Consider the following 12660-nt stretch of genomic DNA (forward strand, 5'->3'; position numbering starts at 1 on the left):
TTTTAAAAAGTGAAAAATTCTGTTTTCCATAAAAACTGCTGGTTAACACAAGAGCGTTAAATAGCTCTTCACAGTTTACAATGTAAGCATTTTTTCCTGCTCTATTACACCTAGCAGACCTGGTAGCTCAGTATTTCCCAGCCCCCGTCCTGTAGTCCATACTGTACATGTTCATGTTTCCCTGCTCTCACCTGATTCAGCTCCAGAACTGAGAGGATGACCGAGTCCTTCACCATTTAATACTGCATTTCACATGTCTTAAACAGAAATGACACCTAATTAACAACATTTTGTACATGAAGTTATTCATGCATGAACTTATACTACATTCTAGAGAAACATATCGAGTCAGACTTGTTCACAGTGGTGGTGATAGGAACCAGGGGTCACCGTGTCTACAACACAAATACAGCCAATTTATTTACTATCCAGAACCACCAGTGGACCCACATGTCTTCTGAGTTTTCATCTGCAATGTTGATGATGGTAAACAGTGGTAAATCTAAAAAAAAAAGTTTTCTTTAGGTACTATTTTGTCTCACAACACCCTGCATGTACCTCTCTGCCATGAACGGAGTTTAAAACATACAATTTGGGCCAAAACCTTTTCTTTAAACTATTTACTACCGTTTTGTGTATGTGATGGAGCTTTCAGCATTAAAGGTTGTTAAACGCTCCAGACGTCTGGTTCCTATCACCCCCACTGTGAACAGTTCTGACTTTAGGCTGGAGCGCTTCACGCCAAACACTCTGAATGGCTTTGTTACCTGTTTCATTATGCTGACAGTTTTTAAAAGTAGGTGAAATTGCCCTTTAACCAAACACAGTACTCTGTGTTTCTCAAATCTCTCTCTGTCTCTCTCTCTCTGTGTGTATATATATATATATATATATATATATATATATATATATATATATATATATACACATATATACACACACATGTGTGTATATAAAAGTATGTAAGATCTTTTCTCATCTTATCTCTTACACACAATCTATCTTCTAAACCGAGTCCGTGTGCGCGGCGATGCGAGCGAGCGCGCGCCCTGCTGGTGACGCAACCGCGCCGGTGCGCGGCCCCGCGCCTGACGTCACGGCGCTCCATTGGCTCAGGACTTCGGTTGTGGCTTCGTGTGGCTGTGTGGGAAGGAGAGAGAGAGGGAGAGAGAGAGAGAGAGAGAGAGAGAGAGGGAGAAAGGAAGAAAGAGGGAGAGATCACGACCCCCCTCCCCGAAATAACCCACAAACTTTCAACGTTCATGTGAATCCGCGCGCGCGCGCACTCCTCACGGGATAAGCAGTGGACCGAGGTAAGCGCGTTCATGCGGTCCGGAGCGCCGGACTCGGTATTATTTCTCCCTCTGCTGAGTGCAGGAGTCGGTGTGGACACCGGGGGCGACGGGGATCACCGTGTGTCCTCCCTCGCGCTCCGCAAAGAGCCTGTTGTGGTTGTTGTGGTTTGTTTGTGCGATCCGGTGTTGGGACGAGGGACGAGAGCAATGGCTGCGGAGAGAGAGAGAGAGAGAGAGAGAGATGCTCGTTCCCACGCTGCTATGAGCAGCAGGGCTGAGTGCACGGCGGCGTAGCAGATTAGACCCCAGCAGCTGATGCTGCCTTGTTGTTTTTGCAGCAGCAGCCTTCTCTCCCCCCTTCCCTCCCTCCCCATGCATCCCCACCTAGCATGCATGCAGCCCACACGTAGCGAGGAATTGCGGATGCATACACCTGAGGGACAGGACTGCACTGCACTGCCTGTGGGAAGCAGCCTGGAGCCTCCAAGCAGGGCCTTTATCCGAGTGGTGTGTTTTGAGATCACTTGGGTTTAGTGCTCATCACCTGATTTGTATGCCTGGGATAGCTGCCCTGAGATGAGTTCACTTAAGCTGACTTGTGTGCTTGATGGAGCTACTTTGGAATTGCTCTAGTTGTAATTTCGCTATAGTTGTACCTTAAGGTGCCTTATAGGTACCGTAAGATGAGTTCACTTAATTGGACTTGTGTACTTGAGAGAAGTTCTCTTAACCTGAATAACATGTTTCGGTTAGCTACTCTAGGATGAGTTCATTTTACTTAAGTAGTGTGCTTGGGATCAGTTCCCTTCAGCTCACTTGTGTGCTTAAGATGGCTAAGTTGAGATGAGTTCACTTCTGACTTTTGTGCTTGAGAGAAGTCCTCTTGACCTGAATAGTGTGCTTGAATTAGCTCCTCTGGGGTGAGTACATTTCACCTGAGTAGTGTGCTTGGGATGAGCTCCCTTCAGCTCACTTGTGTGCTTGAGATAAATACCTTAAGAGTAGTTCTCTTGACTTGTGTGCTTTAAAACGATACTTTCGGCTGACTTCATTTCAGGTAGCGTGCTTGGGATGAGTTCACTTCAGCAGACTTTTATGCTCTGTGCTCGAGATACCTTAAGATGAGTTCACTTCATCTGACTTGTGTGCTTAAGATGGCCAGTTTAAGAGGCCTAACTTGAGATGCTTAATTCATTTTTATGCTTAAGATGGCGCAGAAGTGAACTCCTCTTCACCTGAATAGTGTGCTTTAGTTGGGTACTTCGGGATGAGTACAGTTTCCCTGAGTAGTGTGCTTGGGATGTGTTCCCTTCACCTGACTTGTGTGCTTGAGGTAAATATCTTAAGAGGAGTTCACTTGACTTGTGTGCTTTAAACCACTACTTCAGGCTGACTTCATTTCACCTGGCTAGTGTGCTTGGGATGAGTTCACTTCACAGTTTGTGCTTGGGATACCTTAAGATGAGTTCACTTCACTTGACCTGAGTAGTGTGCTTGACATTGCTACCTTGGCATAAGTTCTGCCTTAGGAATGTTTTGGGATTTTACCAGAGTGATTGGCAAGCTGGGTTTGGAGCTGAGCTGCTGTCCTGCCTTTTTGTTAGTCAGTTGTCATAGATGGCCTGGTCAAACGTTTAGTTGTCAAAAAAGGTCTGGTCAAGTGACTTCCCTCATAGTAATGTCTCAAAGCTCACATTATGTTTGGTAGAATATGAGGTCAGTGATTTAGAATGAATCGGCGGCCTGTTTGAACTGATGTACAGTCACTTTTTAATCATTTAACCTGTCTTCCAGAGCCGCAACCTTTGTCCTGGTAGTTTGCATGGCTGTTTTTTATGGGTGCGCTGACATGCAGGTTGCGGTCATTACGACAGGATTTGCTCTTCCTGTCTCTCCAGGCCGTTGTAAAAGTAACAGCGGAGCAAAGGGCGCCGAAGACTTGTACATCCTCGGTTTCCACATGTAGATTCAGGGTTGCTGTAAAACTAAGGCTGTTCTTTCATATGGATTGGCAAGCCAGTCCAGTCTTGAACTGAGCTGAGCAAAGTAGCCTCGGGTTCTCCTTGGCAGGAGCTAAATGTGGACCAGTTAGGTTGCTCACACATTAAACTGCAGGTCTGCCCCCACGTGTGTGGGGTAATTGGCAGTCATGTTGGAGACGTTGTCCTCAGGATTATGTTACAGCCTGTGTTTTGCCTTCCACAGACAGTGGCGGCGTGTTATTTTAATATGAGGCTGTCAGGCCTCGTGTGTCACCTTACCCTGTTTGTCCACCGCGACACGCCTACAGGTGCAGTTACCTAGGCATCATGACTCACCTGTTCAGCTTGGACTGAAGGCTGGTTGTGAAGGCAGGCCAACGCATGTGGGAAAGTCAGGTGCTAAAAACGTCTAATTTATATGCAAGATCAGGTTTCATAAAGTCTGCTGGTGCTGCAGTGCTTACGTGAGGCTCCACAGCAGCGGTGCACAACTCCTAGAGTCCTAGAGGGCCGGCATCCAGCACAATTTGGTGATTTACCTGCTCTAACACACCTGATTCAACTCGTCTGCCCAACTGTGCTGGACACCGGCCCTCCAGGACTGTAGTTGTGCACCACTGCTCTACAAAGAAATGTGTTCAGGCTTATGAGTGTTGTCATTGAGGAAGATGCTTCCTTTGTGCTGTGAATTTTTATTTTTCCCAAAAATTCAGCATGATTAAATCCTAAAGATGTAAACAAAGTTGTTCAGAGTGGTTTGAAATGCGAATTGCTTCTTACCTAGTCGTTACCTAATCGTTCACAGTGGTGCTGATAGGAACCAGATGTCCCAAGCCTCTAAAAGCTCCTTGTGAATACGCTGCCTGATGCCTGTGACATTGAGTGCGTTTACATGCACTCGATAATCTGATCATAATTGGATATCTGTGTTTATCTAATGATTCAAATGGTCATGAAAACTCACCCCCCCCAATTTAAGGTAAGGTCTAGGAATCCGATGAAGAGAGCTGGATTGTAGCTTAGTAATCAGATTTCTCAGTGCATGTAAACTCTTACTCTGATTTCTTTCTTTTTTCTCAGTCTGTGCATGTGTGAAACAGACGGTGGTACCGGCAATAAGCAACCAACTACATGCTTCATGAAATGAAGGATTTAAATATTCTTCTTCGTCTAGATGGTGTATGTTCATAGCTTCAGGTAAAGTGGTGCAATGTTTAAAACAAAAAACTGAGACAAAGTCTGAAGTTTGAGTCCGAAGTCTGAGTTTTACATTACGTTACATCACATCTTCTTCCATGAGTGTATTGGCTCTTTACAAAGCAGAAATCCGATTACTGCCTGACTCATGTAGACCTGGAGTTTCCCCATTATTTGATTACTCAAGTGCATGTAAATGCGCTGATTGAATTACTGATTACGACAAGATCACGTCAAGACCCAACTGCTCACATTGTGTTCAGATCGGACGTCGTTTCCTGAATGTGTGTTGGACTCACGTCGGGGTTAAATTTCACAAGAAGGTTTTACAGCCCGCCTCCCACTTTTAAAAGATTTTTCCTTTCACTTCCCCCAGTTTTTCTCCTTTAGTTTTTCTCCTTTTACATTGAAGTCACGTTTTAAAAGAGTGAGATTTTCAGATCCCAAGAGCTGCAACATTGGTTTAACAATATTTAATTGGGTAACCTAATAATTCAGAGCTTTGGCGTTTCAGCCTCAAATGTGAAAAAGCAGATGTGTGGGTCTTCTTGGCAAAAGTGTGCCTGAAGCTTAATTCCTAGAAAATAATCACATTTAAATTTTAACTGCAATATTGATCAGGAAAATTGCAACTGGATATTTTCCTCAAATTGTTCAGCCCTACTGGAATCATCCACTCATGTTGTCAACAGAATTTTGCACTGAGGTCTTTGAGCCTGTGCTTGTGAGGAAATGGATTTGTAGGAAATTAAACAGTGAAAGTACTTCAGGAAAATACAAATTGGTGCAGCCAAAAGGATATTTTTTGTATGTGTATTATGTTTTATGTAGCATGTTCTATGTGAAGAAATAGAGATTTAGGATTAAACAGGTGAAGGTTAACGTCTCACTATATCAGCAGCGCACACTGTGGATAAAGCACGTTTTGAACAGCTGATTAGTTTATCATATTTTTTTCTCTCATTTAATGCCAGCTTTTATTATTGCTATATGATTTAACTGGTGCTGTCTTTAAAGATATCAGATTATTGTGCACTTTGGGTGATGATGGGATGGTGAAAGCCAGTTTCAGACAGAATTTTGTCAGGCTTGAGTCTGTTTCAGGCTTAAAATTTAGTGATTTGGGTCAGATTCAAACAAAAAATTATCAGGCTGTTTTTGGGTTCAGATCAAAATTTCAGGCCTGATTAAAGCTCCAATTCAGTTCATCGTGGAGGCACCATATCAACCTACTCACATAGATTTCGTGGAAAGGTGATTTAATACCCCGACCTGTGATTCACTATTGAAAGCGAAAGTCTTACAAAGACCTTGTTGTGTAGTTCCCAGTCAGTTTTTGCACCTACAGTTAGTTATTGCTCTTTATCTGAAGTTATTCTTGTAGTTTGGTGCTCTTATGCCATTTACCATTATGCATGTTTCCTTGGACAGGATCACTCAGTCCAAATGGACCATATTTAGAAAAGTAAGCTGCAAAAACAGTCAGTTTTGGTGTGTGACGTCATGACAACCAACACATTTACATACAGTCATAGGCAAACATTTGTGTTCCCCCTGGTCAAATGACGTTTTGTTGATTTAAATGAAAATGAGTGAACACATCCTCTTCAAAGAGCGCATGTCTGCACATTTTACTGCACAGTTACTGTTGGGTGAATAACATAGTGAAAAAAAAACACATAAAATGTGTCCTGTGCAAAAGTTATGGCACACTTTATATGTTGTGTCTTTTTTATGTTAAACTCAGCAAATAAACAGAAATTGGCACTAAAATTTTAAGTTTGTTCCCTTGTTCCCTAGAAAATTAGCAAAACATGTCATGTGACCTGTTCAAAATTTTTTCATATGACTTTATATTCCCCTATTTAACCTACACCGGTTTAGCACCACCCGTTCACACTGAAGTTATAAAAAGTGTTTCAATCTGAACTGTAATAAATAAATAAAATAATGAATTATTGAATGCCTTAATTATTTTAATACTTCCATTGTTTTCCATTATTCTAATGGTTATTTCAATGGTGAAGTTACCTGGACTGCTTTTTGAATGAGGAACAATACAGGCCAGCCAATCAAAACAGTGGTCATTTACATATGTGCAGTGCACAATAACAGCCTGTTAAGCACTAAAGGATAAAGAGAGGTTAGAAAATGGTCATGAGAAGATGAATTTATTATATTTTTTCTTGCATAAACCCACACAACCATCATACCTGGACCTCAAGAGGAGAAATAATGTGGGATGTGGCCCTTTAATGCATGTAATTGTCTCTCTCAGCTAGTTATTCAGTACACAATGTGTCTGTACTTGTCTGTCTGTGCTTGTCTGAGAAAGGCCTGCTGGTGCTGTCGTTTCTTTTCTGCCCAGCTCTGTCATCAGGCTGTGTGTTCACCTGCTTCCCCGCCTCTGTTTGACTCTGACCACATCCAAATGAGCCTGGCCTCTAGTTGGTGATCACTATAGCAACCTGTCCCAGGACTCTGTGCTTGAACTGAATGCAGCTTATGCGGCAGTCCATGACCGCGACTTGACTTAGGTTTCTGTTATGGGTTTCAGTGTCCATACAGCACGACCAGAAACCTCAGTTAAGAAGTAAGGAATGTTATAAAACTGATGACCAGACCAGAGAGCAGAAACATCATACAGTACCTTTGAGCTAGGCTGCCTTTTTTCTACAGTTTAGTTTTGGTCTGTTTTTTGGAGAGAATGCTTCATTTTTTTTCTCCTAATGTAAAACCTCCAGACGTAGAAGGTGCAATGAATCATGCTATTTTGTACTAGTCATAATTTGGCTCTGTTCCTCTTATTCACGCATGTTTGAATGTTGCTGCTGCCAACTATTTACCCATTTCACAATCATGTGGGTGTAAAAATCTGCATGTTAAAACCACACTGTGTAAGTTTTGGGGATTTGGAGGCCTCTCTGGTGGAAATATGTAACTGCATGCAAAGTGCTGAAGAACACTTTGTAATGTTGGACCCCTTTCCTGGGGGGGATGAATCTGATGATTGTGAGCATGTTGAATGAGCACTCAAAGTGAACTCAAGTCAAAACTTGGTGAAGAGTGTGCCTTCTGGGTACTGTGAATTGTGTACTGTTTTCATCTAGGCCTGGACGATATCTAAAAATAATTAGTACAATATTTTTCTAGTTAAAAAATTCGAATTATCCCTAAATCACCCCCCACCCTTTTAATAAAATCACGTATTAAATGACATAACATTCACGAGCTTCTTCTGATGCAGATCTGTGGTGACTTGCATGCTAATAGCGCTCCCTGCTGGAGAAACTTCAGACTGCAATCGATTTTCAAAGCCATGTCCACAGGCTTTCCACATTTAAAACAGGAGATTTCCGTCGTTGCAGCAGAGTTTTCATAATTCAGCTGTTCAGTAAATCACACGCAGCAGAGACTGTGGAGAACATACTCAACTACAGCCTTGTCAAGGCCACAGCATTACTCAATGTTTTAACAGTTAAAGTGAATAAAGCTTTATGACGGGGATCCGAAGAACTTTCTCTCCAGGTTAGAGCTGGTTGCTCCAGCTGAACAGAGAGAGGGGAAATCTGCAACATACAGAAGTAGCTGAAGTTGGGGGGCGGCTGATGTTGGGGGGCATGACGTTCTAGCAGGGTCTGAAAAACCCCTGTGAAATCTCATCCAACACCTCTAACTTTTAAATCACCTCTAACTTTTAAATCTCTTTCAGACTTTACAGGCTGACCCATAGCAGCGCAGAAACACTAGAGTTGGGAGTAAAAGCATCGTAAGCAGAGCGAGTCCTGACCTCCCTGGGGCCCTAAACTAAATTCTGCACCTGATCCGTGAGCCATGAAAACCATTTGCAATCGCCCCCACAGTCTGACACCCCAGTGCTACCAGTACAATCCGCCTTCTGTTAAAAGAGTTTGCTCAGTCTGTCGGATTAAGGATAAACAGACCTATATAGAATAGAATGACGTAGAAACAAACAATATTTATTGAAGAGAATATCTTCTATAGCAGGGGTCTTTAATTAAAATAAAGGTCCAGTTAGAGAAAATTTCCTCAAGCAAAGGTCCGGAACATCATAATGTCTAACTTGCATCATGATTTAGTGCCACATACTGTATACCGAAGTAGCCTAGTAGGTTTATCAACATCTTATGTAGTCAACAACTGAATGTCAAATCAAATAAAGTACAATTCGGTCATATTTCAACAATATTTGTCAGTTTTCTCTTTTTAGAGCACTTCATGTGTCCCTCTGACTCACTGTCTTCTCTGACTGCTGTGTCTTGCCTCGTCCCTTCCCTGTGTGTGCATCACTCACTGGAGTCTCAGTGCTCATTGTAATGCACAGATCTGATTGGCTGAGTAGTGTCACGTGTGATGTTTACAACACATGCGATTGGTCTGAGTTTCCCGGGCCGCTAAAGCGCTACCGTAAATGCTGGAAAAGTTTCGCCGATTAAAATAGGACCACCCCGTCAAATTAAATAATTCTCCTCAGTTTATCGGTTATAGGTCCAGGTCCGCATGGAACAGCGTCTGGGTCCGGACTCGGACCACGGCCCGCCTATTAGTGACCTCTGTTCTATAAAATCTTGTAGGAAAGTGAATATTAACATGAACATAAATATTGACAAATCTAAGCATATCACCTGAAAAATTATATTATTTTTAATTTTATCAGCTGCATCTGGCCCATTCCAACTGGCTCCCCCAGATTTCCTTTTATACATTTTTAAATATTAAATACTTTTTATACTATGGCTTGGCTGAATACTCATTGGTTACTGCCCTACGCTACATGCATAGTGAACATATAGGCCTCGACTCTGGTTGTAAGTGACGAAAAAGCGTTTATGTTGCTTTTGAGCCGTAGCGTCCTGCTTTAGTTCCCCTACATGGTCATCCACTATGTGAAAGCACTGCACAGTTTTCAGGTTATCATGTTAAATATTAAACCTTGCTGCTAAATAGGAGAGAGGAGCTGTCTAGCATTTGCTTAGCTAGCATGATAACAGCTCTGCTCACCACAGAACATTTTAAATTGTGTCTGACTAAAACACCAAGTTTAGATGATAATGATTCAGATCAAATGCAAGTGGCGTTGAAGGGACAGACAGGAGAAATTAACCCTGTTCTATATAATTTGAATCAGAATTGTTTGGGGATATTGTTGTTTGGATCTGTAGCCTGAAACTTAATGTTAGCTTAGCAAGCAGGCCATAGACCCAAACAGTGCCACACAGTACAGTACAGGTTTGATTCTGACAAACGAGTTTGATGATGAAAACTAAAGTCTAAACTAAAGAGAGCAACTGAACTTGTTCTGTGGTGTTTAGGGCTGTAGTGTTTCGGCTAAGCTAACGTTAGCTTTATTAGCAGGCCAGACGTGCGACACAGCACAGCACAGGCTTGGTTCCAACTAACCGAAGCTAAAATGAAACCCATTTTGAGGATATCTGAGTGTGAGTGACTGGTATTACAGTGAAAGCTGAGGTCGAATGTGTTCTGTGATGTGTTGAGCTCTTAGCCATCGCTAAGCCGCTATCATGCTTGGCTTTTCTGAGGTTTTTCCTGGCTTTTTTTCCTTTTCTATCAGTGTCACTTATTGGTGAGCTCCACTAAAATATAAAAGGGTGGAATGTATTTAGTTGGCCGTTCAGACATGGAACAGAATTTTGACACGTCATAAATTTAAAATGATGTCTTGACTTTAAAATACTGCCCAACACTGATTGACACCATATTTTATTTTGTCCACCTGCTGTAGTTTAGATGGCCACATGACTTTGGTTAATGATGAATGGAAAGTGCATTACTGCTATGCTTGGCTATGCTACACTCAGTGTAGGCTAACCAGGCCCTTGGACATTAATCTCTTTGTAACCCAAATCTTATAGTAGACGACTTTTGTCCCTGCTCCCGACTACTGACTCATGCACGAACCAAACGATTAAGAGTTCTGTGTGTAAAACACAGTAGAAGTATGAATGAAGGTATTTTGTTGCTGTGGCGTTCTGCCCAGTCTCATTAGGTGGTCTCGGCTAGAAGAAACTTTGACCCATTTTGTTAAGTCACTGTTTAGCCTGGGCCATTAAGGGCCTGAATGGTGAAAATTTTGCTTGCAGAGGTTTTTGTTGTTGTCAGTGCTGGCTGCCCTGTTTTCAGTAGTCTTTACCTTTATGAAGCACTGGACTGGAATCAGTCTTCCCCCTTTGGGGACGGGAGTTATTTGTTTCAGATGCATGTAGGGCTGCCACGATGACTCGATTTTAATAAATCAGTTGTTAAAAATGTTTTTGTCCATGAATCAGGAAACATTATTATATTATTATGATAATGGAAGTCAGGATTTGTTGTCGGTCAAGCCACTTTATGACAGTTGGTGATGTATTATGTATACCGTACATATTGTAGACTTTGTATACGTCATATACTGTGCAAAAGTCAGAGACCACCCTTCATTTATTTAATTTCCTTTCGAAACAGCCACTGAGTACAAGTTTTTCAGCGTCTGGGGGAAAAAAAGCAAAAAACATTTAAAAGAAAATTACACAAAAGATTTAATAACTGAATATAATATTGTTCACAGTTTAGTGTGCCCATCCTTCTTCTTTATAACAGCTTCTATTCTATTCAGGAGACTTGCTTTCAGTTTTTCAAGGAAATCTGCAGGAGAGTTTTTCCACACCTCCAAAGTTCGGTCTTAGAAATTCAGTGGTGTTGAACAATGTTTTTTCTGCTTATTTTCCTTTGGATTTCCCCTTCTTTATGCAAGTAGACTATTTTGTATCTAATTTCTTCAATATAATATATGTTATGAATAATTAATAATTTGTATTTAATTTCCATTTTGACAAGAAATTAAATAAATAAAGTCTCTGACTTTTGCACAGTGCTGTATGTGGTAAGTAAGGCTGAAAAATGATGATGATTTTAGATACAAGGGAATTCTACCTAATAAAGTGGCCAGTGAGTGCATGTGTGTAATGTGGAGGACTAAACTTTTTGTTTTTTGAAAGCTTTTGCTCTCATTTTGTTCTTGTGCCCAGATCTGTGAAATAAATACCCACACTACGTCTGTAGGCTTTGGAATCGTTCAGGTTGCGGAGGACAGTGTGGAGGCTGGTTCTTTTTCAGTGCTTTATTCATTATCTTTCTTTTGGTCATGAGTCATGTTTTCTCAGGTTCCCCCCACTGTGTAATCCCATATCTGAAGTCCTGCCAACTTGGACTGTAGTGTGGGGGCGTCCGGTGAAACTGAGCAGACACTGTTACCCTAACGGCCCACTTGGGCCTGGTCTGCTGTGCAGGAGTTTTGTAAGGTCAGCGTGTTATGTTTGAGGGTGCTTTTCTGGCAGCTTCTATTATCTCTGCATGTGGGAACCCCCTGTGGACCTCTTTCCTCTTACTGGACATCCTTGACTCTATCTCCCTGTTTGTCCAACAGTGGCGCCATGGCTGTTCTGTTTCCCTTTGCAAAGCTGTGGACCTTCTCACATTAGTTCCTATCACCAGACAGCAGACTCCCCTTTGTCTATACTGTGTCAGGTTTCAACATATAAGAACGTCCTTCTTGTGAAATTTGGTGCACTGATAAATGATTGAGTTGTCTTGAGGGTGATTAACATTAAATCCAGAAAAAGGGGTAAATGTATATAAATTATACATTTATCAAAACTGTGAGACACGCTTAACGAGAACAGCCTTCATGATGAGGAGGAAATGCTTCAGAAACAAGTTTTTTACTCTCTGTAACTAAATCAGGTAACACAAAGGCCCTTTAGGGAAGGGGGTTATAAATACTGCATTACATAGCACAGTTAACCTGTTGCTACGTAGAATATCTAACTCTAGCTAAACATGGACTACAGTAGCTAACTTTAGCCCAAACTGAAAGTTTTCTAGCCAGAATAGCAAACATTTACTAGAGTAGTTAACTTTAGCTAAACCTGAATATTTTCTAGCTAGAGTAGATAACCTAGCTAAACATGGACATTTACTAGAGTAGCTAACTCTAGCTAAACACGGACATTTACCAAAGTAGCTAACTCTAGCTAAAGCTGGACTGTTACTAGAGTAGCTAACTCTAGCTAAAGCTGGACTGTTACTAGAGTAGCTAACTCTAGCTAAACACGGACTTTTACTAGAGTAGCTAACTCTAGCTAAACACGGACATTTACCAAAGTAGC

General features: G+C 41.7%; 1 protein-coding gene across 2 annotated transcripts in view; it reads left to right on the forward strand.

Moving 5' to 3' along the window:
• The first annotated feature begins 1154 nt into the window (after positions 1-1154).
• myo6a (myosin VIa) overlaps positions 1155-12660 on the forward strand; it is a 185317-nt gene continuing 173811 nt past the window's right edge. For both annotated transcript variants that reach the window (XM_036582362.1, XM_036582364.1), the window contains exon 1: positions 1155-1313. The gene's annotated coding sequence lies outside the window, so the exon portion shown is untranslated. The remainder of the gene's footprint in view (positions 1314-12660) is intronic.

This window comes from Colossoma macropomum, unplaced genomic scaffold (assembly GCF_904425465.1).
Source record: "Colossoma macropomum unplaced genomic scaffold, Colossoma_macropomum, whole genome shotgun sequence".
NCBI lineage: Eukaryota > Metazoa > Chordata > Actinopteri > Characiformes > Serrasalmidae > Colossoma > Colossoma macropomum.